Raw genomic sequence first — 27,842 nt, forward strand, 5'->3', positions numbered from 1 at the left:
GTTTTTTTAAATTCGAGCTCAGGACAATTCCAACGAGCCCAAAACGACGTTTGTAGCTCAAGTGTACGTGGAGTAATCATCAGTTTAAAAATTGGGGGGACCCGAATTTCGGCCATTTTGGACGAAAATCGGCCTAAAAGCTAAGTTTTCAGTTAGTGCAATTTTTTTTCTTGCATTTTTCAAGAGAATTGGGCTGCCCTCCGCTGTTGCAGAGTGCATTCAAAGAAAACTTATCAAATAGATTTGAATACTTACCTATTTAATAAGTTTATCACAACAATTAGGCTAAAAGCAACTGACAGTATCCTGGCTGGTATTCAATCATATGCCACTTGCAGTGGATGTGCAGCTATCATGCCATAGATGATCATTCAAGGCACCTTGTACACGCTCCATAGGTTTTGACCAGCTGATTTGGCCATAAAACACATTGGGCCAAAAAAATTCCAAACAATGTCAATTTTCAGTATTTTGTTTGAAATGCATAAATTATAACGTGAGCGTGCAAAATTTTTCATGGTGTAAGAGCATATTTTTATTCTCGCGCAAGGGCGAGTGTTTTAAAAGTAATGTACATAGACATAAGCTAGTAAGGATATAAATGAAAGCGGAGTAACTCAAATGCCTACGACCATACCATGTTGAATGCACCGGTTCTCGTCCGATCACCGAAGTTAAGCAACATTGGGCCTGGTTAGTACTTGGATGGGAGACAGCCTGGGAACACCAGGTGTTTTAGGCTTTTATTTAAAGCAAAAGTAATTCTTTTACTTTTATGCGCTAAGAGTTATTGCTGTTTAAAGTTCGGTGATGTCAAAAAGTTAAGCCTAATCGAGCGTGGTGCAAAAATTTTCAATGGGTCAAATTTTGGCCAAAACAAAAGAAAACCGAAAAATTTCTTTTGCAGTATCAATTTTGTGTACAATCAGCTGCTGATAGGTCAAAAATAATGGAGATAACTTTTGGGGTCTTTGAGTTATAGCCTTTTGAATTTCGGTGATGTCAAAAAAATAAGCCCAATCGAGCCTGGTGAATTGCGCGAACGGCCATAACTTGCCCAAAAGTTTTAAAATTCCCAAATTTTTTAATTTGGATCACAAGATCATAGTCAAATCTTGGGGGAATGAGAAAATGAACCAATTTCGTCGGTCCAACACAAAGTTATAAGCTTTTGAAATCTCGGTGATACCAAAAAGTTAAGCCCGATCGAGCGTGGTGCAAAAAAAAATGAAATTTTCAAAATTTTTGTTTTTTTTTTTCGTTCAAAGTTCATTTTTTTTCATCTCGTTTCATAAATTTGAGCTCAAGGCAATTCCAACGAGCCCAAAACGACGTTTGTAGCTCAAGTTTACGTGGAGTAATCATCAGTTGAAAATTTAGGGGGACCCGAATTTCGGCCATTTTGGACGAAAATCGGCCTAAAAGCTAACTTTTAACTTAGTGCATTTTTTTTCTTGCATTTTTCAAGAGAATTGGGCTGCCCTCCGCTGTCGCAGAGTGCATTCAAAGAAAACTTATCAAATAGATTTGAATACTTACCTATTTAATAAGTTTATCACAACAATTAGGCTAAAAGCAACTGACAGTATCCTGGCTGGTATTCAATCATATGCCACTTACAGTGGATGTGCGGCTATCATGCCATAGATGGTCATTCAAGGCACCTTGTACACGCTCCATGAGTTTTGACCAGCTGATTTGGCCATAAAACACATTGGGCCAAAAAAATTCCAAACAATGTCAATTTTCAGTATTTTGTTTGAAATGCATAAATTATAACGTGAGCGTGCAAAATTTTACATGGTGTAAGAGCATATTTTTACTCTCGCGCAAGGGCGAGTGTTTTAAAAGTAATGTACATAGACATAAGCTAGTAAGGACAAAAATGAAAGCGGAGTAACTCAAATGCCTACGACCATACCATGTTGAATGCACCGGTTCTCGTCCGATCACCGAAGTTAAGCAACATTGGGCCTGGTTAGTACTTGGATGGGAGACCGCCTGGGAACACCAGGTGTTTTAGGCTTTTATTTAAAGCAAAAGTAATTCTTTTACTTTTATGCGCTAAGAGTTATTGCTGTTTAAATTTCGGTGATGTCAAAAAGTTAAGCCTAATCGAGCGTGGTGCAAAAATTTTCAATGGGTCAAATTTTGGCCAAAACAAAAGAAAACCGAAAAATTTCTTTTGCAGTATCAATTTTGTGTACAATCAGCTGCTGATAGGTCAAAAATAATGGAGATAACTATTGGGGTCTTTGAGTTATAGCCTTTTGAATTTCGGTGATGTCAAAAAAATAAGCCCAATCGAGCCTGGTGAATTGCGCTAACGGCCATAACTTGCCCAAAAATTTTAAAATTTCCAAATTTTATTATTTGGATCACAAGATCATAGTCAAATCTTGGGGGACTGAGAAAATGAACCAATTTCGTCGGTCCAACACAAAGTTATAAGCTTTTGAAATCTCGGTGATACCAAAAAGTTAAGCCTGATCGAGCGTGGTGCAAAAAAAATGAAATTTTCAAAATTTTTGTTTTTTTTTCTTTCAAAGTTCATTTTTTTTCATCTTGCTTCATAAGTTTGAGCTCAGGACAATTCCAACGAGCCCAAAATGACGTTTGTAGCTCAAGTGTACGTGGAGTAATCATCAGTTGAAAATTTGGGGGGACCCGAATTTCGGCCAATTTGGACGAAAATCGGCCTAAAAGCTAACTTTTAAGTTTGTGCAATTTTTTCCTTGCATTTTTCAAGAGAATTGGGCTGCCCTCCGCTGTTGCAGAGTGCATTCAAAGAAAACTTATCAAATAGATTTGAATACTTACCTATTTAATAAGTTTATCACAACAATTAGGCTAAAAGCAACTGACAGTATCCTGGCTGGTATTCAATCATATGCCACTTACAGTGGATGTGCGGCTATCATGTCATAGATGATCATTCAAGGCACCTTGTACACGCTCCATAGGTTTTGACCAGCTGATTTGGCCATAAAACACATTGGGCCATAAAAATTCCAAACAATGTCAATTTTCAGTATTTTGTTTGAAAAGCATAAATTATAACGTGAGCGTGCAAAATTTTACATGGTATAAGAGCATATTTTTACTCTCGCGCGAGGGCGAGTGTTTTAAAAGTAATGTACATAGACATAAGCTAGTAAGGATATAAATGAAAGCGGAGTAACTCAAATGCCTACGACCATACCATGTTGAATGCACCGGTTCTCGTCCGATCACCGAAGTTAAGCAACATTGGGCCTGGTTAGTACTTGGATGGGAGACCGCCTGGGAACACCAGGTGTTGTAGGCTTTTATTTAAAGCAAAAGTAATTCTTTTACTTTTATGCGCTAAGAGTTATTGCTGTTTAAAGTTCGGTGATGTCAAAAAGTTAAGCCTAATCGAGCGTGGTGCAAAAATTTTCAATGGGTCAAATTTTGGCCAAAACAAAAGAAAACCGAAAATTTTTTTTTGCAATATCAATTTTGTGTACAATCAGCTGCTGATAGGTCAAATATAATGGAGATAACTTTTGGGGTCTTTGAGTTATAGCCTTTTGAATTTCGGTGATGTCAAAAAAATAAGCCCAATCAAGCCTGGTGAATTGCGCGAACGGCCATAACTTGCCCAAAAATTTTAAAATTTCCAAATTTTATTAATTGGATCACAAGATCATAGTCAAATCTTGGGGGACTGAGAAAATGAACCAATTTTGTCGGTCCAACACAAAGTTATAAGCTTTTGAAATCTCGGTGATACCAAAAAGTTAAGCCTAATCGAGCGTGGTGCAAAAAATGAAATTTTCAAAATTTTTGTTTTTTTTTTCATTCAAAGTTCATTTTTTTCATCTTGTTTCATAAATTTGAGCTCAGGGCAATTCCAACGAGCCCAAAACGACGTTTGTAGCTCAAGTGTACGTGGAGTAATCATCAGTTGAAAATTTGGGGGGACCCGAATTTCGGCCATTTTGACGAAAATCGGCCTAAAAGCTAACTTTTAAGTTAGAGCAATTTTTTTTCTTGCATTTTTCAAGAGAATTTGGCTGCGCTCCGCTGTCGCAGAGTGCATTCAAAGAAAACTTATCAAATAGATTTGAATACTTACCTATTTAATAAGTTTATCACAACAATTAGGCTAAAAGCAACTGACAGTATCCTGGCTGGTATTCAATCATATGCCACTTACAGTGGATGTGCGGCTATCATGCCATAGATGGTCATTCAAGGCACCTTGTACACGCTCCATAGGTTTTGACCAGCTGATTTGGCCATAAAACACATTGGGCCAAAAAAATTCCAAACAATGTCAATTTTCAGTATTTTGTTTGAAATGCATAAATTATAACGTGAGCGTGCAAAATTTTACATGGTGTAAGAGCATATTTTTACTCTCGCGCGAGGGCTAGTGTTTTAAAATTAATGTACATAGACATAAGCTAGTAAGGATATAAATGAAAGCGGAGTAACTCAAATGCCTACGACCATACCATGTTGAATGCACCGGTTCTCGTCCGATCACCGAAGTTAAGCAACATTGGGCCTGGTTAGTACTTGGATGGGAGACCGCCTGGGAACACCAGGTGATGTGGGCTTTTATTTAAAGCAAAAGTAATTATTTTACTTTTATGCGCTAAGAGTTATTGCTGTTTAAAGTTCGGTGATGTCAAAAAGTTAAGCCTAATCGAGCGTGGTGCAAAAATTTTCAATGGGTCAAATTTTGGCCAAAACAAAAGAAAACCGAAATTTTTTTTTTGCAGTATCAATTTTGTGTACAATCAGCTGCTGATAGGTCAAAAATAATGGAAATAACTTTTGGGGTCTTTGAGTTATAGCCTTTTGAATTTCGGTGATGTCAAAAAAATAAGCCCAATCGAGCCTGGTGAATTGCGCGAACGGCCATAACTTGCCCAAAAATTTTAAAATTTCCAAATTTTATTATTAGGATCACAAGATCATAGTCCAATCTTGGGGGACTGAGAAAATGAACCAATTTTGTCGGTCCAACACAAAGTTATAAGCTATTGAAATCTCGGTGATACCAAAAAGTTAAGCCTAATCGAGCGTGGTGCAAAAAATGAAATTTTCAAAATTTTTGTTTTTTTTTCGTTCAAAGTTCATTTTTTTCATCTTGTTTTTTTAAATTCGAGCTCAGGACAATTCCAACGAGCCCAAAACGACGTTTGTAGCTCAAGTGTACGTGGAGTAATCATCAGTTTAAAAATTGGGGGGACCCGAATTTCGGCCATTTTGGACGAAAATCGGCCTAAAAGCTAAGTTTTCAGTTAGTGCAATTTTTTTCTTGCAATTTTCAAGAGAATTGGGCTGCCCTCCGCTGTTGCAGAGTGCATTCAAAGAAAACTTATCAAATAGATTTGAATACTTACCTATTTAATAAGTTTATCACAACAATTAGGCTAAAAGCAACTGACAGTATCCTGGCTGGTATTCAATCATATGCCACTTGCAGTGGATGTGCGGCTATCATGCCATAGATGGTCATTCAAGGCACCTTGTACACGCTCCATAGGTTTTGACCAGCTGATTTGGCCATAAAACACATTGGGCCAAAAAAATTCCAAACAATGTCAATTTTCAGTATTTTGTTTGAAATGCATAAATTATAACGTGAGCGTGCAAAATTTTACATGGTGTAAGAGCATATTTTTATTCTCGCGCAAGGGCGAGTGTTTTAAAAGTAATGTACATAGACATAAGCTAGTAAGGATATAAATGAAAGCGGAGTAACTCAAATGCCTACGACCATACCATGTTGAATGCACCGGTTCTCGTCCGATCACCGAAGTTAAGCAACATTGGGCCTGGTTAGTACTTGGATGGGAGACAGCCTGGGAACACCAGGTGTTTTAGGCTTTTATTTAAAGCAAAAGTAATTCTTTTACTTTTATGCGCTAAGAGTTATTGCTGTTTAAAGTTCGGTGATGTCAAAAAGTTAAGCCTAATCGAGCGTGGTGCAAAAATTTTCAATGGGTCAAATTTTGGCCAAAACAAAAGAAAACCGAAAAATTTCTTTTGCAGTATCAATTTTGTGTACAATCAGCTGCTGATAGGTCAAAAATAATGGAGATAACTTTTGGGGTCTTTGAGTTATAGCCTTTTGAATTTCGGTGATGTCAAAAAAATAAGCCCAATCGAGCCTGGTGAATTGCGCGAACGGCCATAACTTGCCCAAAAGTTTTAAAATTCCCAAATTTTTTAATTTGGATCACAAGATCATAGTCAAATCTTGGGGGAATGAGAAAATGAACCAATTTCGTCGGTCCAACACAAAGTTATAAGCTTTTGAAATCTCGGTGATACCAAAAAATTAAGCCTAATCGAGCGTGGTGCAAAATTGAAATTTTCAAAATTTTTGTTTTTTTTTCGTTCAAAGTTCATTTTTTTCATCTTGTTTTTTTAAATTCGAGCTCAGGACAATTCCAACGAGCCCAAAATGACGTTTGTAGCTCAAGTGTACGTGGAGTAATCATCAGTTTAAAAATTGATGGGAACCCGAATTTCGGCCATTTTGGACGAAAATCGGCCTAAAAGCTAAGTTTTCAGTTAGTGCAATTTTTTTTCTTGCATTTTTCAAGAGAATTGGGCTGCCCTCCGCTGTTGCAGAGTGCATTCAAAGAAAACTTATCAAATAGATTTGAATACTTACCTATTTAATAAGTTTATCACAACAATTAGGCTAAAAGCAACTGACAGTATCCTGGCTGGTATTCAATCATATGCCACTTGCAGTGGATGTGCGGCTATCATGCCATAGATGGTCATTCAAGGCACCTTGTACACGCTCCATAGGTTTTGACCAGCTGATTTGGCCATAAAACACATTGGGCCAAAAACATTCCAAACAATGTCAATTTTCAGTATTTTGTTTGAAATGCATAAATTATAACGTGAGCGTGCAAAATTTTACATGGTGTAAGAGCATATTTTTATTCTCGCGCAAGGGCGAATGTTTTAAAAGTAATGTACATAGACATAAGCTAGTAAGGATATAAATGAAAGCGGAGTAACTCAAATGCCTACGACCATACCATGTTGAATGCACCGGTTCTCGTCCGATCACCGAAGTTAAGCAACATTGGGCCTGGTTAGTACTTGGATGGGAGACAGCCTGGGAACACCAGGTGTTTTAGGCTTTTATTTAAAGCAAAAGTAATTCTTTTACTTTTATGCGCTAAGAGTTATTGCTGTTTAAAGTTCGGTGATGTCAAAAAGTTAAGCCTAATCGAGCGTGGTGCAAAAATTTTCAATGGGTCAAATTTTGGCCAAAACAAAAGAAAACCGAAAAATTTCTTTTGCAGTATCAATTTTGTGTACAATCAGCTGCTGATAGGTCAAAAATAATGGAGATAACTTTTGGGGTCTTTGAGTTATAGCCTTTTGAATTTCGGTGATGTCAAAAAAATAAGCCCAATCGAGCCTGGTGAATTGCGCGAACGGCCATAACTTGCCCAAAAGTTTTAAAATTCCCAAATTTTTTAATTTGGATCACAAGATCATAGTCAAATCTTGGGGGAATGAGAAAATGAACCAATTTCGTCGGTCCAACACAAAGTTATAAGCTTTTGAAATCTCGGTGATACCAAAAAGTTAAGCCTAATCGAGCGTGGTGCAAAAATTGAAATTTTCAAAATTTTTGTTTTTTTTTTCGTTCAAAGTTCATTTTTTTCATCTTGTTTTTTTTAAATTCGAGCTCAGGACAATTCCAACGAGCGCAAAACGACGTTTGTAGCTCAAGTGTACGTGGAGTAATCATCAGTTTAAAAATTGATGGGAACCCGAATTTCGGCCATTTTGGACGAAAATCGGCCTAAAAGCTAAGTTTTCAGTTAGTGCAATTTTTTTTCTTGCATTTTTCAAGAGAATTGGGCTGCCCTCCGCTGTTGCAGAGTTCATTCAAAGAAAACTTATCAAATAGATTTGAATACTTACCTATTTAATAAGTTTATCACAACAATTAGGCTAAAAGCAACTGACAGTATCCTGGCTGGTATTCAATCATATGCCACTTGCAGTGGATGTGCGGCTATCATGCCATAGATGGTCATTCAAGGCACCTTGTACACGCTCCATAGGTTTTGACCAGCTGATTTGGCCATAAAACACATTGGGCCAAAAACATTCCAAACAATGTCAATTTTCAGTATTTTGTTTGAAATGCATAAATTATAACGTGAGCGTGCAAAATTTTACATGGTGTAAGAGCATATTTTTATTCTCGCGCAAGGGCGAATGTTTTAAAAGTAATGTACATAGACATAAGCTAGTAAGGATATAAATGAAAGCGGAGTAACTCAAATGCCTACGACCATACCATGTTGAATGCACCGGTTCTCGTCCGATCACCGAAGTTAAGCAACATTGGGCCTGGTTAGTACTTGGATGGGAGACAGCCTGGGAACACCAGGTGTTTTAGGCTTTTATTTAAAGCAAAAGTAATTCTTTTACTTTTATGCGCTAAGAGTTATTGCTGTTTAAAGTTCGGTGATGTCAAAAAGTTAAGCCTAATCGAGCGTGGTGCAAAAATTTTCAATGGGTCAAATTTTGGCCAAAACAAAAGAAAACCGAAAAATTTCTTTTGCAGTATCAATTTTGTGTACAATCAGCTGCTGATAGGTCAAAAATAATGGAGATAACTTTTGGGGTCTTTGAGTTATAGCCTTTTGAATTTCGGTGATGTCAAAAAAATAAGCCCAATCGAGCCTGGTGAATTGCGCGAACGGCCATAACTTGCCCAAAAGTTTTAAAATTCCCAAATTTTTTAATTTGGATCACAAGATCATAGTCAAATCTTGGGGGAATGAGAAAATGAACCAATTTCGTCGGTCCAACACAAAGTTATAAGCTTTTGAAATCTCGGTGATACCAAAAAGTTAAGCCCGATCGAGCGTGGTGCAAAAAAAAATGAAATTTTCAAAATTTTTGTTTTTTTTTCGTTCAAAGTTCATTTTTTTTCATCTTGTTTCATAAAATTGAGCTCAAGGCAATTCCAACGAGCCCAAAACGACGTTTGTAGCTCAAGTGTACGTGGAGTAATCATCAGTTGAAAATTTGGGGGGACCCGAACTTCGGCCATTTTGGACGAAAATCGGCCTAAAAGCTAACTTTTATGTTAGTTCAATTTTTTTTCTTGCATGTTTCAAGAGAATTGGGCTGCCCTCCGCTGTCGCAGAGTGCATTCAAAGAAAACTTATCAAATAGATTTGAATACTTACCTATTTAATCAGTTTATCACAACAATTAGGCTTAAAAGCAACTGACAGTATCCTGGCTGGTATTCAATCATATGCCACTTACAGTGGATGTGCGGCTATCATGCCATAGATGGTCATTCAAGGCACCTTGTACACGCTCCATGAGTTTTGACCAGCTGATTTGGCCATAAAACACATTGGGCCAAAAAAATTCCAAACAATGTCAATTTTCAGTATTTTGTTTGAAATGCATAAATTATAACGTGAGCGTGCAAAATTTTACATGGTGTAAGAGCATATTTTTACTCTCGCGCAAGGGCGAGTGTTTTAAAAGTAATGTACATAGACATAAGCTAGTAAGGATAAAAATGAAAGCGGAGTAACTCAAATGCCTACGACCATACCATGTTGAATGCACCGGTTCTCGTCCGATCACCGAAGTTAAGCAACATTGGGCCTGGTTAGTACTTGGATGGGAGACCGCCTGGGAACACCAGGTGTTTTAGGCTTTTATTTAAAGCAAAAGTAATCCTTTTACTTTTATGCGCTAAGAGTTATTGCTGTTTAAAGTTCGGTGATGTCAAAAAGTTAAGCCTAATCGAGCGTGGTGCAAAAAATGAAATTTTCAAAATTTTTGTTTTTTTTTTTCAATCAAAGTTCATTTTTTTCATCTTGTTTCATAAATTTGAGCTCAGGACAATTCCAACGAGCCCAAAACGACGTTTGTAGCTCAAGTGTACGTGGAGTAATCATCAGTTGAAAATTTGGGGGGACCCGAACTTCGGCCATTTTGGACGAAAATCGGCCTAAAATCTAACTTTTAACTTAGTGCATTTTTTTTTCTTGCATTTTTCAAGAGAATTGGGCTGCCCTCCGCTGTCGCAGAGTGCATTCAAAGAAAACTTATCAAATAGATTTGAATACTTACCTATTTAATAAGTTTATCACAACAATTAGGCTAAAAGCAACTGACAGTATCCTGGCTGGTATTCAATCATATGCCACTTACAGTGGATGTGCGGCTATCATGCCATAGATGGTCATTCAAGGCACCTTGTACACGCTCCATGAGTTTTGACCAGCTGATTTGGCCATAAAACACATTGGGCCAAAAAAATTCCAAACAATGTCAATTTTCAGTATTTTGTTTGAAATGCATAAATTATAACGTGAGCGTGCAAAATTTTACATGGTGTAAGAGCATATTTTTACTCTCGCGCAAGGGCGAGTGTTTTAAAAGTAATGTACATAGACATAAGCTAGTAAGGATAAAAATGAAAGCGGAGTAACTCAAATGCCTACGACCATACCATGTTGAATGCACCGGTTCTCGTCCGATCACCGAAGTTAAGCAACATTGGGCCTGGTTAGTACTTGGATGGGAGACCGCCTGGGAACACCAGGTGTTTTAGGCTTTTATTTAAAGCAAAAGTAATTCTTTTATTTTTATGCGCTAAGAGTTATTGCTGTTTAAATTTCGGTGATGTCAAAAAGTTAAGCCTAATCGAGCGTGGTGCAAAAATATTCAATGGGTCAAATTTTGGCCAAAACAAAAGAAAACCGAAAAATTTCTTTTGCAGTATCAATTTTGTGTACAATCAGCTGCTGATAGGTCAAAAATAATGGAGATAACTATTGGGGTCTTTGAGTTATAGCCTTTTGAATTTCGGTGATGTCAAAAAAATAAGCCCAATCGAGCCTGGTGAATTGCGCTAACGGCCATAACTTGCCCAAAAATTTTAAAATTTCCAAATTTTATTATTTGGATCACAAGATCATAGTCAAATCTTGGGGAACTGAGAAAATGAACCAATTTCGTCGGTCCAACACAAAGTTATAAGCTTTTGAAATCTCGGTGATACCAAAAAGTTAAGCCTGATCGAGCGTGGTGCAAAAAAAATGAAATTTTCAAAATTTTTTGTTTTTTTTTTTCGTTCAAAGTTCATTTTTTCATCTCTTTTCATAAATTTGAGCTCAGGACAATTCCAACGAGCCCAAAACGACGTTTGTAGCTCAAGTGTACGTGGAGTAATCATCAGTTGAAAATTTGGGGGGACCCGAATTTCGGCCAATTTGGACGAAAATCGGCCTAAAAGCTAACTTTTAAGTTTGTGCATTTTTTTTGTCTTGCATTTTTCAAGAGAATTGGGCTGCCCTCCGCTGTTGCAGAGTGCATTCAAAGAAAACTTATCAAATAGATTTGAATACTTACCTATTTAATAAGTTTATTACAACAATTAGGCTAAAAGCAACTGACAGTATCCTGGCTGGTATTCAATCATATGCCACTTACAGTGGATGTGCGGCTATCATGTCATAGATGATCATTCAAGGCACCTTGTACACGCTCCATAGGTTTTGACCAGCTGATTTGGCCATAAAACACATTGGGCCATAAAAATTCCAAACAATGTCAATTTTCAGTATTTTGTTTGAAAAGCATAAATTATAACGTGAGCGTGCAAAATTTTACATGGTATAAGAGCATATTTTTACTCTCGCGCGAGGGCGAGTGTTTTAAAAGTAATGTACATAGACATAAGCTAGTAAGGATATAAATGAAAGCGGAGTAACTCAAATGCCTACGACCATACCATGTTGAATGCACCGGTTCTCGTCCGATCACCGAAGTTAAGCAACATTGGGCCTGGTTAGTACTTGGATGGGAGACCGCCTGGGAACACCAGGTGTTGTAGGCTTTTATTTAAAGCAAAAGTAATTCTTTTACTTTTATGCGCTAAGAGTTATTGCTGTTTAAAGTTCGGTGATGTCAAAAAGTTAAGCCTAATCGAGCGTGGTGCAAAAATTTTCAATGGGTCAAATTTTGGCCAAAACAAAAGAAAACCGAAAATTTTTTTTTGCAATATCAATTTTGTGTACAATCAGCTGCTGATAGGTCAATTATAATGGAGATAACTTTTGGGGTCTTTGAGTTATAGCCTTTTGAATTTCGGTGATGTCAAAAAAATAAGCCCAATCAAGCCTGGTGAATTGCGCGAACGGCCATAACTTGCCCAAAAATTTTAAAATTTCCAAATTTTATTATTTGGATCACAAGATCATAGTCAAATCTTGGGGGACTGAGAAAATGAACCAATTTCGTCGGTCCAACACAAAGTTATAAGCTTTTGAAATCTCGGTGATACCAAAAAGTTAAGCCTAATCGAGCGTGGTGCAAAAAAAGAAATTTTCAAAATTTTTGTTTTTTTTTTCATTCAAAGTACATTTTTTTCATCTTGTTTCATAAATTTGAGCTCAGGACAATTCCAACGAGCCCAAAACGACGTTTGTAGCTCAAGTGTACGTGGAGTAATCATCAGTTGAAAATTTGGGGGGACCCGAATTTCGGCCATTTTGACGAAAATCGGCCTAAAAGCTAACTTTTAAGTTAGTGCAATTTTTTTTCTTGCATTTTTCAAGAGAATTGGGCTGCTCTCTGCTGTCGCAGAGTGCATTCAAAGAAAACTTATCAAATAGATTTGAATACTTACCTATTTAATAAGTTTATTACAACAATTAGGCTAAAAGCAACTGACAGTATCCTGGCTGGTATTCAATCATATGCCACTTACAGTGGATGTGCGGCTATCATGTCATAGATGATCATTCAAGGCACCTTGTACACGCTCCATAGGTTTTGACCAGCTGATTTGGCCATAAAACACATTGGGCCATAAAAATTCCAAACAATGTCAATTTTCAGTATTTTGTTTGAAAAGCATAAATTATAACGTGAGCGTGCAAAATTTTACATGGTATAAGAGCATATTTTTACTCTCGCGCGAGGGCGAGTGTTTTAAAAGTAATGTACATAGACATAAGCTAGTAAGGATATAAATGAAAGCGGAGTAACTCAAATGCCTACGACCATACCATGTTGAATGCACCGGTTCTCGTCCGATCACCGAAGTTAAGCAACATTGGGCCTGGTTAGTACTTGGATGGGAGACCGCCTGGGAACCCCAGGTGTTGTAGGCTTTTATTTAAAGCAAAAGTAATTCTTTTACTTTTATGCGCTAAGAGTTATTGCTGTTTAAAGTTCGGTGATGTCAAAAAGTTAAGCCTAATCGAGCGTGGTGCAAAAATTTTCAATGGGTCAAATTTTGGCCAAAACAAAAGAAAACCGAAATTTTTTTTTTGCAATATCAATTTTGTGTACAATCAGCTGCTGATAGGTCAATTATAATGGAGATAACTTTTGGGGTCTTTGAGTTATAGCCTTTTGAATTTCGGTGATGTCAAAAAAATAAGCCCAATCAAGCCTGGTGAATTGCGCGAACGGCCATAACTTGCCCAAAAATTTTAAAATTTCCAAATTTTATTATTTGGATCACAAGATCATAGTCAAATCTTGGGGGACTGAGAAAATGAACCAATTTCGTCGGTCCAACACAAAGTTATAAGCTTTTGAAATCTCGGTGATACCAAAAAGTAAAGCCTAATCGAGCGTGGTGCAAAAAAAGAAATTTTCAAAATTTTTGTTTTTTTTTTCATTGAAAGTTCATTTTTTTCATCTTGTTTCATAAATTTGAGCTCAGGACAATTCCAACGAGCCCAAAACGACGTTTGTAGCTCAAGTGTACGTGGAGTAATCATCAGTTGAAAATTTGGGGGACCCGAATTTCGGCCATTTTGACGAAAATCGGCCTAAAAGCTAACTTTTAAGTTAGAGCAATTTTTTTTCTTGCATTTTTCAAGAGAATTTGGCTGCGCTCCGCTGTCGCAGAGTGCATTCAAAGAAAACTTATCAAATAGATTTGAATACTTACCTATTTAATAAGTTTATCACAACAATTAGGCTAAAAGCAACTGACAGTATCCTGGCTGGTATTCAATCATATGCCACTTACAGTGGATGTGCGGCTATCATGCCATAGATGGTCATTCAAGGCACCTTGTACACGCTCTATAGGTTTTGACCAGCTGATTTGGCCATAAAACACATTGGGCCAAAAAAATTCCAAACAATGTCAATTTTCAGTATTTTGTTTGAAATGCATAAATTATAACGTGAGCGTGCAAAATTTTACATGGTGTAAGAGCATATTTTTACTCTCGCGCGAGGGCTAGTGTTTTAAAAGTAATGTACATAGACATAAGCTAGTAAGGATATAAATGAAAGCGGAGTAACTCAAATGCCTACGACCATACCATGTTGAATGCACCGGTTCTCGTCCGATCACCGAAGTTAAGCAACATTGGGCCTGGTTAGTACTTGGATGGGAGACCGCCTGGGAACACCAGGTGATGTGGGCTTTTATTTAAAGCAAAAGTAATTATTTTACTTTTATGCGCTAAGAGTTATTGCTGTTTAAAGTTCGGTGATGTCAAAAAGTTAAGCCTAATCGAGCAGGGTGCAAAAATTTTCAATGGGTCAAATTTTGGCCAAAACAAAAGAAAACCGAAAAATTTCTTTTGCAGTATCAATTTTGTGTACAATCAGCTGCTGATAGGTCAAAAAAATGGATATAACTTTTGGGGTCTTTGAGTTATAGCCTTTTGAATTTCGGTGATGTCAAAAAAATAAGCCCAATCGAGCCTGGTGAATTGCGCTAACGGCCATAACTTGCCCAAAAATTTTAAAATTTCCAAATTTTATTATTTGGATCACAAGATCATAGTCAAATCTTGGGGGACTGAAAAAATGAACCAATTTCGTCGGTCCAACACAAAGTTATAAGCTTTTGAAATCTCGGTGATACCAAAAAAGTTAAGCCTAATCGAGCGTGGTGCAAAAAATGAAATTTTCAAAATTTTTTTTTTTTTTTGTTCAAAGTTCATTTTTTTTCATCTTGTTTCATAAATTTGAGCTCAGGACAACTCCAACGAGCCCAAAACGACGTTTGTAGCTCAAGTGTACGTGGAGTAATCATCAGTTGAAACTTTGGGGGGACCCGAATTTCGGCCATTTTGGACGAAAATCGGCCTAAAAGCTAACTTTTACGTTAGTGCAATTTTTTTTCTTGCATTTTTCAAGAGAATTGGGCTGCCTTCCGCTGTCGCAGAGTGCATTCAAAGAAAACTTATCAAATAGATTTGAATACTTACCTATTTAATAAGTTTATCACAACAATTAGGCTAAAAGCAACGGACAGTATACTGGCTGGTATTCAATCATATGCCACTTACAGTGGATGTGCGGCTATCATGCCATAGATGGTCATTCAAGGCACCTTGTACACGCTCCATAGGTTTTGACCAGCTGATTTGGCCATAAAACACATTGGGGCAAAGATTCCAAACAATGTCAATTTTCAGTATTTTGTTTGAAATGCATAAATTATAACGTGAGCGTGCAAAATTTTACATGGTATAAGAGCATATTTTTACTCTCGCGCGAGGGCGAGTGTTTTAAAAGTAATGTACATAGACATAAGCTAGTAAGGATATAAATGAAAGCGGAGTAACTCAAATGCCTACGACCATACCATGTTGAATGCACCGAAGTTAAGCAACATTGGGCCTGGTTAGTACTTGGATGGGAGACCGCCTGGGAACACCAGGTGTTGTGGGCTTTTATTTAAAGCAAAAGTAATTATTTTACTTTTATGCGCTAAGAGTTATTGCTGTTTAAAGTTCGGTGATGTCAAAAAGTTAAGCCTAATCGAGCGTGGTGCAAAAATTTTCAATGGGTCAAATTTTGGCCAAAACAAAAGAAAACCGAAATTTTTTTTTGCAGTATCAATTTTGCGTACAATCAGCTGCTGATAGGACAAAAATAATGGAGATAACTTTTGGGGTCTTTGAGTTATAGCCTTTTGAATTTCGGTGATGTCAAAAAAATAAGCCCAATCGAGCCTGGTGAATTGCGCGAACGGCCATAACTTGCCCAAAAATTTTAAAATTTCCAAATTTTATTATTTGGATCACAAGATCATAGTCCAATCTTGGGGGACTGAGAAAATGAACCAATTTTGTCGGTCCAACACAAAGTTATAAGCTTTTGAAATCTCGGTGATACCAAAAAGTTAAGCCTAATCGAGCGTGGTGCAAAAAATGAAATTTTCAAAATTTTTGTTTTTTTTTCGTTCAAAGTTCATCTCGTTTCATAAATTTGAGCTCAGGAAAATTCCAACGAGCCCAAAACGACGTTTGTAGCTCAAGTGTACGTGGAGTAATCATCAGTTGAAAATTTGGGGGGACCCGAATTTCGGCCATTTTGGACGAAAATCGGCCTAAAAGCTAACTTGTAAGTTAGTGCAATTTTTTTTCTTGCATTTTTCAAGAGAATTGGGCTGCCCTCCGCTGTCGCAGAGTGCATTCAAAGAAAACTTATCAAATAGATTTGAATACTTACCTATTTAATAAGTTTATCACAACAATTAGGCTAAAAGCAACTGACAGTATCCTGGCTGGTATTCAATCATATGCCACTTACAGTGGATGTGCGGCTATCATGCCATAGATGGTCATTCAAGGCACCTTGTACACGCTCCATAGGTTTTGACCAGCTGATTTGGCCATAAAACACATTGGGGCAAAAAAATTCCAAACAATGTCAATTTTCAGTATTTTGTTTGAAATGCATAAATTATAACGTGAGCGTGCAAAATTTTACATGGTATAAGAGCATATTTTTACTCTCGCGCGAGGGCGAGTGTTTTAAATATAATGTACATAGACATAAGCTAGTAAGGATATAAATGAAAGCGGAGTAACTCAAATGCCTACGACCATACCATGTTGAATGCACCGGTTCACGTCCGATCACCGAAGTTAAGCAACATTGGGCCTGGTTAGTACTTGGATGGGAGACCGGCTGGGAACACCAGGCGTTGTAGGCTTTTATTTAAAGCAAAAGTAATTATTTTACTTTTATGCGCTAAGAGTTATTGCTGTTTAAAGTTCGGTGATGTCAAAAAGTTAAGCCTAATCGAGCGTGGTGCAAAAATTTTCAATGGGTCAAATTTTGGCCAAAACAAAAGAAAACCGAAATTTTTTTTTTGCAGTATCAATTTTGTGTACAATCAGCTGCTGATAGGTCAAAAATCATGGAGATAACTTTTGGGGTCTTTGAGTTATAGCCTTTTGAATTTCGGTGATTTCAAAAAAATAAGCCCAATCGAGCCTGGTGAATTGCGCGAACGGCCATAACTTGCCCAAAAATTTTAAAATTTCCAAATTTTATTATTTGGATCACAAGATCATAGTCAAATCTTGGGAGACTGAGAAAATGAACCAATTTCGTCGGTCCAACACAAAGTTATAAGCTTTTGAAATCTCGGTGATACCAAAAAGTTAAGCCTAATCGAGCGTGGTGAAAAAAAATGAAATTTTCAAAATTTTTGTTTTTTTTTCGTTCAAAGTTCATTTTTTTCATCTTGTTTCATAAATTTGAGCTCAGGACAATTCCAACGAGCCCAAAACGACGTTTGTAGCTCAAGTGTACGTGGAGTAATCATCAGTTGAAAATTTGGGGGGACCCGAATTTCGGCCATTTTGGACGAAAATCGGCCTAAAAGCTAACTTGTAAGTTAGTGCAATTTTTTTTCTTTCATTTTTCAAGAGAATTGGGCTGCCCTCCGCTGTCGCAGACTGCATTCAAAGAAAACTTATCAAATAGATTTGAATACTTACCTATTTAATAAGTTTATCACAACAATTAGGCTAAAAGCAACTGACAGTATCCTGGCTGGTATTCAATCATATGCCACTTACAGTGGATGTGCGGCTATCATGCCATAGATGGTCATTCAAGGCACCTTGTACACGCTCCATAGGTTTTGACCAGCTGATTTGGCCATAAAACACATTGGGGCAAAAAAATTCCAAACAATGTCAATTTTCAGTATTTTGTTTGAAATGCATAAATTACAACGTGAGCGTGCAAAATTTTACATGGTATAAGAGCATATTTTTACTCTCGCGCGAGGGCGAGTGTTTTAAATATAATGTACATAGACATAAGCTAGTAAGGATATAAAGGAAAGCGGAGTAACTCAAATGCCTACGAACATACCATGTTGAATGCACCGGTTCACGTCCGATCACCGAAGTTAAGCAACATTGGGCCTGGTTAGTACTTGGATGGGAGACCGGCTGGGAACACCAGGTGTTGTAGGCTTTTATTTAAAGCAAAAGTAATTATTTTACTTTTATGCGCTAAGAGTTATTGCTGTTTAAAGTTCGGTGATGTCAAAAAGTTAAGCCTAATCGAGCGTGGTGCAAAAATTTTCAATGGGTCAAATTTTGGCCAAAACAAAAGAAAACCGAAATTTTTTTTTTGCAGTATCAATTTTGTGTACAATCAGCTGCTGATAGGTCAATTATAATGGAGATAACTTTTGGGGTCTTTGAGTTATAGCCTTTTGAATTTCGGTGATGTCAAAAAAATAAGCCCAATCAAGCCTGGTGAATTGCGCGAACGGCCATAACTTGCCCAAAAATTTTAAAATTTCCAAATTTTATTATTTGGATCACAAGATCATAGTCAAATCTTGGGGGACTGAGAAAATGAACCAATTTCGTCGGTCCAACACAAAGTTATAAGCTTTTGAAATCTCGGTGATACCAAAAAGTAAAGCCTAATCGAGCGTGGTGCAAAAAAAGAAATTTTCAAAATTTTTGTTTTTTTTTTCATTCAAAGTTCATTTTTTTCATCTTGTTTCATAAATTTGAGCTCAGGAAAATTCCAACGAGCCCAAAACGACGTTTGTAGCTCAAGTGTACGTGGAGTAATCATCAGTTGAAAATTTGGGGGGACCCGAATTTCGGCCATTTTGCTAACTTAAAGCTAACTTTTAAGTTAGTGCAATTTTTTTTCTTGCATTTTTCAAGAGAATTGGGCTGCCCTCCGTTGTCGCAGAGTGCATTCAAAGAAAACTTATCAAATAGATTTGAATACTTACCTATTTAATAAGTTTATCACAACAATTAGGCTAAAAGCAACTGACAGTATCCTGGCTGGTATTCAATCATATGCCACTTACAGTGGATGTGCGGCTATCATGCCATAGATGGTCATTCAAGGCACCTTGTACACGCTCCATAGGTTTTGACCAGCTGATTTGGCCATAAAACACATTGGGCCAAAAAAATTCCAAACAATGTCAATTTTCAGTATTTTGTTTGAAATGCATAAATTATAACGTGAGCGTGCAAAATTTTACATGGTATAAGAGCATATTTTTACTCTCGCGCGAGGGCGAGTGTTTTAAATATAATGTACATAGACATAAGCTAGTAAGGATATAAATGAAAGCGGAGTAACTCAAATGCCTACGACCATACCATGTTGAATGCACCGGTTCACGTCCGATCACCGAAGTTAAGCAACATTGGGCCTGGTTAGTACTTGGATGGGAGACCGGCTGGGAACACCAGGTGTTGTAGGCTTTTATTTAAAGCAAAAGTAATTATTTTACTTTTATGCGCTAAGAGTTATTGCTGTTTAAAGTTCGGTGATGTCAAAAAGTTAAGCCTAATCGAGCGTGGTGCAAAAATTTTCAATGGGTCAAATTTTGGCCAAAACAAAAGAAAACCGAAATTTTTTTTTTGCAGTATCAATTTTGTGTACAATCAGCTGCTGATAGGTCAAAAATAATGGAGATAACTTTTGGGGTCTTTGAGTTATAGCCTTTTGAATTTCGGTGATTTCAAAAAAATAAGCCCAATCGAGCCTGGTGAATTGCGCGAACGGCCATAACTTGCCCAAAAATTTTAAAATTTCCAAATTTTATTATTTGGATCACAAGATCATAGTCAAATCTTGGGAGACTGAGAAAATGAACCAATTTCGTCGGTCCAACACAAAGTTATAAGCTTTTGAAATCTCGGTGATACCAAAAAGTTAAGCCTAATCGAGCGTGGTGAAAAAAAATGAAATTTTCAAAATTTTTGTTTTTTTTTCGTTCAAAGTTCATTTTTTTCATCTTGTTTCATAAATTTGAGCTCAGGACAATTCCAACGAGCCCAAAACGACGTTTGTAGCTCAAGTGTACGTGGAGTAATCATCAGTTGAAAATTTGGGGGGACCCGAATTTCGGCCATTTTGCTAACTTAAAGCTAACTTTTAAGTTAGTGCAATTTTTTTTCTTGCATTTTTCAAGAGAATTGGGCTGCCCTCCGTTGTCGCAGAGTGCATTCAAAGAAAACTTATCAAATAAATTTGAATACTTACCTATTTAATAAGTTTATCACAACAATTAGGCTAAAAGCAACTGACAGTATCCTGGCTGGTATTCAATCATATGCCACTTACAGTGGATGTGCGGCTATCATGCCATAGATGGTCATTCAAGGCACCTTGTACACGCTCCATAGGTTTTGACCAGCTGATTTGGCCATAAAACACATTGGGGCAAAAAAATTCCAAACAATGTCAATTTTCAGTATTTTGTTTGAAATGCATAAATTATAACGTGAGCGTGCAAAATTTTACATGGTATAAGAGCATATTTTTACTCTCGCGCGAGGGCGAGTGTTTTAAATATAATGTACATAGACATAAGCTAGTAAGGATATAAATGAAAGCGGAGTAACTCAAATGCCTACGACCATACCATGTTGAATGCACCGGTTCACGTCCGATCACCGAAGTTAAGCAACATTGGGCCTGGTTAGTACTTGGACGGGAGACCGGCTGGGAACACCAGGTGTTGTAGGCTTTTATTTAAAGCAAAAGTAATTATTTTACTTTTATGCGCTAAGAGTTATTGCTGTTTAAAGTTCGGTGATGTCAAAAAGTTAAGCCTAATCGAGCGTGGTGCAAAAATTTTCAATGGGTCAAATTTTGGCCAAAACAAAAGAAAACCGAAATTTTTTTTTTTGCAGTATCAATTTTGTGTACAATCAGCTGCTGATAGGTCAAAAATAATGGAGATAACTTTTGGGGTCTTTGAGTTATAGCCTTTTGAATTTCGGTGATTTCAAAAAAATAAGCCCAATCGAGCCTGGTGAATTGCGCGAACGGCCATAACTTGCCCAAAAAATTTAAAATTTCCAAATTTTATTATTTGGATCACAAGATCATAGTCAAATCTTGGGAGACTGAGAAAATGAACCAATTTCGTCGGTCCAACACAAAGTTATAAGCTTTTGAAATCTCGGTGATACCAAAAAGTTAAGCCTAATCGAGCGTGGTGAAAAAAAATGAAATTTTCAAAATTTTTGTTTTTTTTTTCGTTCAAAGTTCATTTTTTTCATCTTGTTTCATAAATTTGAGCTCAGGACAATTCCAACGAGCCCAAAACGACGTTTGTAGCTCAAGTGTACGTGGAGTAATCATCAGTTGAAAATTTGGGGGGACCCGAATTTCGGCCATTTTGCTAACTTAAAGCTAACTTTTAAGTTAGTGCAATTTTTTTTCTTGCATTTTTCAAGAGAATTGGGCTGCCCTCCGTTGTCGCAGAGTGCATTCAAAGAAAACTTATCAAATAGATCTGAATACTTACCTATTTAATAAGTTTATCACAACAATTAGGCTAAAAGCAACTGACAGTATCCTGGCTGGTATTCAATCATATGCCACTTACAGTGGATGTGCGGCTATCATGCCATAGATGGTCCATCAAGGCACCTTGTACACGCTCCATAGGTTTTGACCAGCTGATTTGGCCATAAAACACATTGGGCCAAAAAAATTCCAAACAATGTCATATTTCAGTATTTTGTTTGAAATGCATAAATTATAACGTGAGCGTGCAAAATTTTACATGGTATAAGAGCATATTTTTACTTTCGCGCGAGGGCGAGTGTTTTAAAAGTAATGTACATAGACATAAGCTAGTAAGGATATAAATGAAAGCGGAGTAACTCAAATGCCTACGACCATACCATGTTGAATGCACCGGTTCTCGTCCGATCACCGAAGTTAAGCAACATTGGGCCTGGTTAGTACTTGGATGGGAGACCGCCTGGGAACACCAGGTGTTGTAGGCTTTTATTTAAAGCAAAAGTAATTCTTTTACTTTTATGCGCTAAGAGTTATTGCTGTTTAAATTTCGGTGATGTCAAAAAGTTAAGCCTAGTCGAGCGTGGTGCAAAAATTTTCAATGGGTCAAATTTTGGCCAAAACAAAAGAAAACCGAAAAATTTCTTTTGCAGTATCAATTTTGTGTACAATCAGCTGCTGATAGGTCAAAAATAATGGAGATAACTTTTGGGGTCTTTGAGTTATAGCCTTTTGAATTTCGGTGATGTCAAAAAAATAAGCCCAATCGAGCCTGGTGAATTGCGCGAACGGCCATAACTTGCCCAAAAGTTTTAAAATTCCCAAATTTTTTAATTTGGATCACAAGATCATAGTCAAATCTTGGGGGACTGATAAAATGAACCAATTTCGTCGGTCCAACACAAAGTTATAAGCTTTTGAAATCTCGGTGATACCAAAAAGTTAAGCCTAATCGAGCGTAGTGCAAAAAATGAAATTTTCAAAATTTTTGTTTTTTTTTCCGTTCAAAGTTCATTTTTTTCATCTCGTTTCATAAATTTGAGCTCAGGACAAATCCAACGAGCCCAAAACGACGTTTGTAGCTCAAGTGTACGTGGAGTAATCATCAGTTGAAAATTTGGGGGGACCCGAATTTCGGCCATTTTGGACGAAAATCGGCCTAAAAGCTAATTTTTTAGTTAGTGCAATTTTTTTTCTTGCATTTTTCAATAGAATTGGGCTGCCCTCCGCTGTCGCAGAGTGCATTCAAAGAAAACTTATCAAAAAGATTTGAATACTTACCTATTTAATAAGTTTATCACAACAATTAGGCTAAAAGCAACTGACAGTATCCTGGCTGGTATTCAATCATATGCCACTTACAGTGGATGTGCAGCTATCATGCCATAGATGGTCATTCAAGGCACCTTGTACACGCTTCATAGGTTTTGACCAGCTGATTTGGCCATAAAACACATTGGGCCAAAAAAATTCCAAACAATGTCAATTTTCAGTATTTTGTTTGAAATGCATTAATTATAACGTGAGCGTGCAAAATTTTACATGGTATAAGAGCATATTTTTACTTTCGCGCGAGGGCGAGTGTTTTAAAAGTAATGTACATAGACATAAGCTAGTAAGGATATAAATGAAAGCGGAGTAACTCAAATGCCTACGACCATACCATGTTGAATGCACCGGTTCTCGTCCGATCACCGAAGTTAAGCAACATTGGGCCTGGTTAGTACTTGGATGGGAGACCGCCTGGGAACACCAGGTGTTGTAGGCTTTTATTTAAAGCAAAAGTAATTCTTTTACTTTTATGCGCTAAGAGTTATTGCTGTTTAAAGTTCGGTGATGTCAAAAAGTTAAGCCTAATCGAGCGTGGTGCAAAAATTTTCAATGGGTCAAATTTTGTCCAAAACAAAAGAAAACCGAAATTTTTTTTTGCAGTATCAATTTTGTGTACAATCAGCTGCTGATAGGTCAAAAATAATGGAGATAACTTTTGGGGTCTTTGAGTTATAGCCTTTTGAATTTCGGTGATTTCAAAAAAATAAGCCCAATCGAGCCTGGTGAATTGCGCGAACGGCCATAACTTGCCCAAAAATTTTAAAATTTCCAAATTTTATTATTTGGATCACAAGATCATAGTCAAATCTTGGGAGACTGAGAAAATGAACCAATTTCGTCGGTCCAACACAAAGTTATAAGCTTTTGAAATCTCGGTGATACCAAAAAGTTAAGCCTAATCGAGCGTGGTGAAAAAAAATGAAATTTTCAAAATTTTTGTTTTTTTTTTCGTTCAAAGTTCCTTTTTTTCATCTTGTTTCATAAATTTGAGCTCAGGACAATTCCAAAGAGCCCAAAACGACGTTTGTAGCTCAAGTGTACGTGGAGTAATCATCAGTTGAAAATTTGGGGGGACCCGAATTTCGGCCATTTTGCTAACTTAAAGCTAACTTTTAAGTTAGTGCAATTTTTTTTCTTGCATTTTTCAAGAGAATTGGGCTGCCCTCCGTTGTCGCAGAGTGCATTCAAAGAAAACTTATCAAATAGATCTGAATACTTACCTATTTAATAAGTTTATCACAACAATTAGGCTAAAAGCAACTGACAGTATCCTGGCTGGTATTCAATCATATGCCACTTACAGTGGATGTGCGGCTATCATGTCATAGATGATCATTCAAGGCACCTTGTACACGCTCCATAGGTTTTGACCAGCTGATTTGGCCATAAAACACATTGGGCCATAAAAATTCCAAACAATGTCAATTTTCAGTATTTTGTTTGAAATGCATAAATTATAACGTGAGCGTGCAAAATTTTACATGGTATAAGAGCATATTTTTACTTTCGCGCGAGGGCGAGTGTTTTAAAAGTAATGTACATAGACATAAGCTAGTAAGGATATAAATGAAAGCGGAGTAACTCAAATGCCTACGACCATACCATGTTGAATGCACCGGTTCTCGTCCGATCACCGAAGTTAAGCAACATTGGGCCTGGTTAGTACTTGGATGGGAGACCGCCTGGGAACACCAGGTGTTGTAGGCTTTTATTTAAAGCAAAAGTAATTCTTTTACTTTTATGCGCTAAGAGTTATTGCTGTTTAAATTTCGGTGATGTCAAAAAGTTAAGCCTAGTCGAGCGTGGTGCAAAAATTTTCAATGGGTCAAATTTTGGCCAAAACAAAAGAAAACCGAAAAATTTCTTTTGCAGTATCAATTTTGTGTACAATCAGCTGCTGATAGGTCAAAAATAATGGAGATAACTTTTGGGGTCTTTGAGTTATAGCCTTTTGAATTTCGGTGATGTCAAAAAAATAAGCCCAATCGAGCCTGGTGAATTGCGCGAACGGCCATAACTTGCCCAAAAGTTTTAAAATTCCCAAATTTTTTAATTTGGATCACAAGATCATAGTCAAATCTTGGGGGACTGATAAAATGAACCAATTTCGTCGGTCCAACACAAAGTTATAAGCTTTTGAAATCTCGGTGATACCAAAAAGTTAAGCCTAATCGAGCGTAGTGCAAAAAATGAAATTTTCAAAATTTTTGTTTTTTTTCCGTTCAAAGTTCATTTTTTTCATCTCGTTTCATAAATTTGAGCTCAGGACAAATCCAACGAGCCCAAAACGACGTTTGTAGCTCAAGTGTACGTGGAGTAATCATCAGTTGAAAATTTGGGGGGACCCGAATTTCGGCCATTTTGGACGAAAATCGGCCTAAAAGCTAATTTTTTAGTTAGTGCAATTTTTTTTCTTGCATTTTTCAAGAGAATTGGGCTGCCCTCCGCTGTCGCAGAGTGCATTCAAAGAAAACTTATCAAAAAGATTTGAATACTTACCTATTTAATAAGTTTATCACAACAATTAGGCTAAAAGCAACTGACAGTATCCTGGCTGGTATTCAATCATATGCCACTTACAGTGGATGTGCAGCTATCATGCCATAGATGGTCATTCAAGGCACCTTGTACACGCTTCATAGGTTTTGACCAGCTGATTTGGCCATAAAACACATTGGGCCAAAAAAAATCCAAACAATGTCAATTTTCAGTATTTTGTTTGAAATGCATTAATTATAACGTGAGCGTGCAAAATTTTACATGGTATAAGAGCATATTTTTACTTTCGCGCGAGGGCGAGTGTTTTAAAAGTAATGTACATAGACATAAGCTAGTAAGGATATAAATGAAAGCGGAGTAACTCAAATGCCTACGACCATACCATGTTGAATGCACCGGTTCTCGTCCGATCACCGAAGTTAAGCAACATTGGGCCTGGTTAGTACTTGGATGGGAGACCGCCTGGGAACACCAGGTGTTGTAGGCTTTTATTTAAAGCAAAAGTATTTCTTTTACTTTTATGCGCTAAGAGTTATTGCTGTTTAAAGTTCGGTGATGTCAAAAAGTTAAGCCTAATCGAGCGTGGTGCAAAAATTTTCAATGGGTCAAATTTTGTCCAAAACAAAAAAAAACCGAAAAATTTCTTTTGCAGTATCAATTTTGTGTACAATCAGCTGCTGATGGGTCAAAAGTAATGGAGATAACTTTTGGGGTCTTTGAGTTATAGCCTTTTGAATTTCGGTGATGTCAAAAAAATAAGCCCAATCGAGCCTGGTGAATTGCGCGAACGGCCATAACTTGCCCAAAAATTTTAAAATTTCCAAATTTTATTATTTGAATCACAAGATCATAGTCAAATCTTGGGGGAATGAGAAAATGAACCATTTTCGTCGGTCCAACACAAAGTTATAAGCTTTTGAAATCTCGGTGATACCAAAAAGTTAAGCCTAATCGAGCGTGGTGCAAAAAATGAAATTTTCAAAATTTTTGTTTTTTTTTCGTTCTAAGTTCATTTTTTTCATCTCGTTTCATAAATTTGAGCTCAGGACAAATCCAACGAGCCCAAAACGACGTTTGTAGCTCAAGTGTACGTGGAGTAATCATCAGTTGAAAATTTGGGGGGACCCAAATTTCGGCCATTTTGGACGAAAATCGGCCTAAAAGCTAACTTTTACGTTAGTGCAATTTTTTTTCTTGCATTTTTCAAGAGAATTGGGCTGCCCTCCGCTGTCGCAGAGTGCATTCAAAGAAAACTTATCAAATAGATTTGAATACTTACCTATTTAATAAGTTTATCACAACAATTAGGCTAAAAGCAACTGACAGTATCCTGGCTGGTATTCAATCATATGCCACTTACAGTGGATGTGCAGCTATCATGCCATAGATGGTCATTCAAGGCACCTTGTACACGCTCCATAGGTTTTGACCAGCTGATTTGGCCATAAAACACATTGGGCCAAAAAAATTCCAAACAATGTCAATTTTCAGTATTTTGTTTGAAATGCATTAATTATAACGTGAGCGTGCAAAATTTTACATGGTATAAGAGCATATTTTTACTTTCGCGCGAGGGCGAGTGTTTTAAAAGTAATGTACATAGACATAAGCTAGTAAGGATATAAATGAAAGCGGAGTAACTCAAATGCCTACGACCATACCATGTTGAATGCACCGGTTCTCGTCCGATCACCGAAGTTAAGCAACATTGGGCCTGGTTAGTACTTGGATGGGAGACCGCCTGGGAACACCAGGTGTTGTAGGCTTTTATTTAAAGCAAAAGTAATTCTTTTACTTTTATGCGCTAAGAGTTATTGCTGTTTAAAGTTCGGTGATGTCAAAAAGTTAAGCCTAATAGAGCGTGGTGCAAAAATTTTCAATGGGTCAAATTTTGGCCAAAACAAAAGAAAACCGAAAAATTTCTTTTGCAGTATCAATTTTGTGTACAATCAGCTGCTGATGGGTCAAAAATAATGGAGATAACTTTTGGGGTCTTTGAGTTATAGCCTTTTGAATTTCGGTGATGTCAAAAAAATAAGCCCAATCGAGCCTGGTGAATTGCGCGAACGGCCATAACTTGCCCAAAAATTTTAAAATTTCCAAATTTTATTATTTGGATCACAAGATCGTAGTCAGATCTTGGGGGACTGAGAAAATGAACCAATTTCGTCGGTCCAACACAAAGTTATAAGCTTTTGAAATCTCGGTGATACCAAAAAGTTAAGCCTAATCGAGCGTGGTGCAAAAAATGAAATTTTCAAAATTTTTGTTTTTTTTTGTTCAAAGTTCATTTTTTTCATCTTGTTTCATAAATTTGAGCTCAGGACAAATCCAACGAGCCCAAAACGACGTTTGTAGCTCAAGTGTACGTGGAGTAATCATCAGTTGAAAATTTGGGGGGACCCAAATTTCGGCCA

At 37.0% G+C, this 27,842-nt stretch overlaps 21 non-coding genes and 1 pseudogene across 21 annotated transcripts; all 22 read left to right on the plus strand.

The window, feature by feature from the left end:
* Positions 1-623: 623 nt before the first annotated feature.
* Positions 624-742, plus strand: LOC134849242 (5S ribosomal RNA). The gene has a single exon (XR_010163278.1). It is a non-coding gene; the product is annotated as a 5S ribosomal RNA (ribosomal RNA).
* Positions 743-1,907: 1,165 nt separating this feature from the next.
* Positions 1,908-2,026, plus strand: LOC134849113 (5S ribosomal RNA). The gene has a single exon (XR_010163153.1). It is a non-coding gene; the product is annotated as a 5S ribosomal RNA (ribosomal RNA).
* Positions 2,027-3,188: 1,162 nt separating this feature from the next.
* LOC134849911 (5S ribosomal RNA) lies at positions 3,189-3,307 on the plus strand. The gene has a single exon (XR_010163897.1). It is a non-coding gene; the product is annotated as a 5S ribosomal RNA (ribosomal RNA).
* Positions 3,308-4,467: 1,160 nt separating this feature from the next.
* On the plus strand, positions 4,468-4,586 carry LOC134849129 (5S ribosomal RNA). The gene has a single exon (XR_010163169.1). It is a non-coding gene; the product is annotated as a 5S ribosomal RNA (ribosomal RNA).
* Positions 4,587-5,746: 1,160 nt separating this feature from the next.
* LOC134849243 (5S ribosomal RNA) lies at positions 5,747-5,865 on the plus strand. The gene has a single exon (XR_010163279.1). It is a non-coding gene; the product is annotated as a 5S ribosomal RNA (ribosomal RNA).
* A 1,161-nt stretch (positions 5,866-7,026) lies between these two features.
* Positions 7,027-7,145, plus strand: LOC134849244 (5S ribosomal RNA). Its single transcript, XR_010163280.1, has one exon. It is a non-coding gene; the product is annotated as a 5S ribosomal RNA (ribosomal RNA).
* Positions 7,146-8,309: 1,164 nt separating this feature from the next.
* Positions 8,310-8,428, plus strand: LOC134849245 (5S ribosomal RNA). Its single transcript, XR_010163281.1, has one exon. It is a non-coding gene; the product is annotated as a 5S ribosomal RNA (ribosomal RNA).
* A 1,165-nt stretch (positions 8,429-9,593) lies between these two features.
* Positions 9,594-9,712, plus strand: LOC134849115 (5S ribosomal RNA). The gene has a single exon (XR_010163155.1). It is a non-coding gene; the product is annotated as a 5S ribosomal RNA (ribosomal RNA).
* Positions 9,713-10,499: 787 nt separating this feature from the next.
* Positions 10,500-10,618, plus strand: LOC134849116 (5S ribosomal RNA). The gene has a single exon (XR_010163156.1). It is a non-coding gene; the product is annotated as a 5S ribosomal RNA (ribosomal RNA).
* Positions 10,619-11,783: 1,165 nt separating this feature from the next.
* Positions 11,784-11,902, plus strand: LOC134849912 (5S ribosomal RNA). The gene has a single exon (XR_010163898.1). It is a non-coding gene; the product is annotated as a 5S ribosomal RNA (ribosomal RNA).
* Positions 11,903-13,062: 1,160 nt separating this feature from the next.
* On the plus strand, positions 13,063-13,181 carry LOC134850190 (5S ribosomal RNA). Its single transcript, XR_010164161.1, has one exon. It is a non-coding gene; the product is annotated as a 5S ribosomal RNA (ribosomal RNA).
* Positions 13,182-14,340: 1,159 nt separating this feature from the next.
* Positions 14,341-14,459, plus strand: LOC134849130 (5S ribosomal RNA). Its single transcript, XR_010163170.1, has one exon. It is a non-coding gene; the product is annotated as a 5S ribosomal RNA (ribosomal RNA).
* A 1,158-nt stretch (positions 14,460-15,617) lies between these two features.
* LOC134849269 (5S ribosomal RNA) lies at positions 15,618-15,718 on the plus strand (annotated as a pseudogene).
* A 1,150-nt stretch (positions 15,719-16,868) lies between these two features.
* Positions 16,869-16,987, plus strand: LOC134849143 (5S ribosomal RNA). Its single transcript, XR_010163182.1, has one exon. It is a non-coding gene; the product is annotated as a 5S ribosomal RNA (ribosomal RNA).
* A 1,161-nt stretch (positions 16,988-18,148) lies between these two features.
* Positions 18,149-18,267, plus strand: LOC134849190 (5S ribosomal RNA). The gene has a single exon (XR_010163228.1). It is a non-coding gene; the product is annotated as a 5S ribosomal RNA (ribosomal RNA).
* Positions 18,268-19,419: 1,152 nt separating this feature from the next.
* On the plus strand, positions 19,420-19,538 carry LOC134849051 (5S ribosomal RNA). Its single transcript, XR_010163095.1, has one exon. It is a non-coding gene; the product is annotated as a 5S ribosomal RNA (ribosomal RNA).
* Positions 19,539-20,690: 1,152 nt separating this feature from the next.
* Positions 20,691-20,809, plus strand: LOC134849163 (5S ribosomal RNA). Its single transcript, XR_010163201.1, has one exon. It is a non-coding gene; the product is annotated as a 5S ribosomal RNA (ribosomal RNA).
* Positions 20,810-21,963: 1,154 nt separating this feature from the next.
* On the plus strand, positions 21,964-22,082 carry LOC134849913 (5S ribosomal RNA). The gene has a single exon (XR_010163899.1). It is a non-coding gene; the product is annotated as a 5S ribosomal RNA (ribosomal RNA).
* A 1,161-nt stretch (positions 22,083-23,243) lies between these two features.
* LOC134849914 (5S ribosomal RNA) lies at positions 23,244-23,362 on the plus strand. Its single transcript, XR_010163900.1, has one exon. It is a non-coding gene; the product is annotated as a 5S ribosomal RNA (ribosomal RNA).
* Positions 23,363-24,514: 1,152 nt separating this feature from the next.
* Positions 24,515-24,633, plus strand: LOC134849915 (5S ribosomal RNA). Its single transcript, XR_010163901.1, has one exon. It is a non-coding gene; the product is annotated as a 5S ribosomal RNA (ribosomal RNA).
* Positions 24,634-25,793: 1,160 nt separating this feature from the next.
* Positions 25,794-25,912, plus strand: LOC134849917 (5S ribosomal RNA). Its single transcript, XR_010163902.1, has one exon. It is a non-coding gene; the product is annotated as a 5S ribosomal RNA (ribosomal RNA).
* Positions 25,913-27,072: 1,160 nt separating this feature from the next.
* Positions 27,073-27,191, plus strand: LOC134849918 (5S ribosomal RNA). The gene has a single exon (XR_010163903.1). It is a non-coding gene; the product is annotated as a 5S ribosomal RNA (ribosomal RNA).
* The last annotated feature ends 651 nt before the right edge of the window (positions 27,192-27,842 follow it).

The sequence above is a fragment of the Symsagittifera roscoffensis genome, chromosome 6 (assembly GCF_963678635.1).
Source record: "Symsagittifera roscoffensis chromosome 6, txSymRosc1.1, whole genome shotgun sequence".
In the NCBI taxonomy this organism is placed as follows: domain Eukaryota; kingdom Metazoa; phylum Xenacoelomorpha; order Acoela; family Convolutidae; genus Symsagittifera; species Symsagittifera roscoffensis.